Source organism: Myiozetetes cayanensis, unplaced genomic scaffold (genome assembly GCF_022539395.1).
Source record: "Myiozetetes cayanensis isolate MyiCay16 unplaced genomic scaffold, myiCay2020 scf353, whole genome shotgun sequence".
Classification (NCBI taxonomy): Eukaryota; Metazoa; Chordata; class Aves; order Passeriformes; family Tyrannidae; genus Myiozetetes; species Myiozetetes cayanensis.
Window position 1 is genome coordinate 33,895 of NW_026087581.1, and position 2,421 is coordinate 36,315.

The following is a 2,421-nucleotide window of genomic DNA, read 5'->3' on the forward strand; positions in this document are numbered from 1 at the left end:
GTGGTGGGACCTTCAAACATTGCAATCTACATTTAGCAAAGGCCACCTGGTTAGTTAGTCCCACCCAATCAGAACCTCCATATACCGTAGAAGGGGATAAAGTCCCTGTGGTGCATATGAGGACTGTGTTAGGGAAGGCAGTTTGAATTAGTCCTACCTCAATCAAAGCCAAACCTATCTGTGGGATTATTTTTGCTCAAGGACCTGGTCGTACTTGGTGGGTAATGGAGAGGGATGGAGAAACATGATGTATACCTAAAAGGGATTTGATTTTTGTGTGAGAATAGTCTGCAATGTTGAATTGTATAATATTGGTTGCTGAATGACACTACCACTGTATATCATAACTACCATGGACAATGAGGATGGACTACTCCAGATACACCAGTCATAAGCTCCTGATGCAGCTTGCAACCAACCGACAGCACACCAACCCTCCTGCCCTGGAAGAAATCTAGGACAGATAGAACCCACAGTCATGCACTAAATGAACTCAACAGAAATCTTGGAGGGACAACCATTGACTATGAAATGATATCTGTGTTTGTGTATATATATATATATATATATAGTGGGAAGGTTTAGCATCTGGGCATGATGTAGATGGTATAGAATAAAGGGTGGATAATGTCCTGGTTTTGGCCAGGACAGGGTTAATATTTTTCAGTAACTGGGATGTGGTGTAGCTAAGGTCCAGATGTTATTCTATACCATCTCATGTCATTGCCAGGGACGGGGGAAGGGACACTCTCTTCTGGGCAGAACGGGTTCTTCCAGTCAAGGAAATGTGGAGGGGGAGAGACGATTGGTATTTGTTTATTTTTGTGGACTTTCTGTGTAAATCGTTTATTTGTCTTATACCTTTTGTTATTATTGTTGTACTGTTACTGTTGGTTTTCTTATGTCATTGCTGTTTCCAGTAAATTGTTCTTATCTCAACCTGTGATCTTTGCCTTTTGTGCTTCCAATAGGAGGGGGAGGGGTAGCGAGTGTCAGCATGGTTTTAGCAGGAGTACTAAATTGGATAATACCATTCCTAAACCATGACACTTGGTCATTGCTAGATGGTTCCACAATAAATCTCACAGTGGACCAGAAAATGTCGCAAACCAAGTGCAACGAATGTGGGCAGCACCAGGAATTTATGCCGCTGCAAGAAGGATTGGGGGGGATGGAAAACTTGTCAGCAATTTATTGTTACCAAGACCCCTGAGCATAAGGGCGTAAAACCCCCAGAACACTTTCCTTTTCAGAAGTTACTAATTGGTTATGCAGATGCGCCATCATCATTAGGATATAAGCATTTGTTGGTAATAGTGGACAGGTTAACAGAGTGGATAGAAGCTTTTCCCACCCAAAAGGCAGATTCAGGAACTATGGTAAAAATTTTATTGAAGGAAATAATTTGTAGGTATGGAGCACCAGAAGTAATAGATTCAGATAGAGGCTGACATTTTGGAGCAGCTATATGCATTCAAGTATTCAAGGCATTGGGGATTTTACAACGATTGCATACTCCTTACCACCCCTAATCATCAGGGAAAGTAGAGAGGATGAATAGGACAATCAGAGAAAAATTAGCCAAAGTATGCATGCATAGAGGATTAAAATGGCCAGAGGCTCTAAATCTAGTTTTATGGGACATAACAAATGTGCCCAAGCAACCAAAGTTTTAATAAGACAGAAAGAGGTAGCCCAAATCTATCTCATGATCCTGAAATTACAAATCTTAGGACTCTGTCTATGGTGGGATCTGACCAGGGCATGGTTAACTATAAAAAGAACAGGTGGCCTCAATGGAATGCAAATGAGGGTCATCGAAAGTCAAAGAAAAATAGTCTTTGAGTTATAGGGGAATAGTGGTTCTCATGCCTAGTGTTCCAAGAAAAGAAACCCTTGTTTTCTGCTGTGGAACAGATAGGACCCAAGATTTACTTCTGATAGAACATACTAGTAGAGAGAAATCACACTGTTTTGAGAGCACCTCTTGCTGTATAACACTAGATTCTGGATGTTGTGAGCAGGGAGCTTCCAGGAGTTATCTGCTAAAAGGGTACTTATTCATGTATCTTTTGAGATTGTGATACCAGTAATGATGACTATCTCTTCAACTATTGGGTTACCAACTACAACTCCCTTGAAAATTAAGAAACTGACCCCACTAATATCCAAAATTGGGACGTATACTATAAAAAATGAGGTTCAGCAACAAACATTGTTTAATTCTTCATGGTCATTAAAATGAGTAGAATTGTTGATGCAGGTAAATGTTACCTCCATGAAGCCAATCTGAGTACCATATATAGGTGCATTCCCCATAGGATGATTAGCTTGGCTACATGGATGAACTTTGTCACCAGCCAAACAAATGAAGTCTGACTAGTGTCTCCTCAGGATTAGGAACGGGACTTGGAATACTTA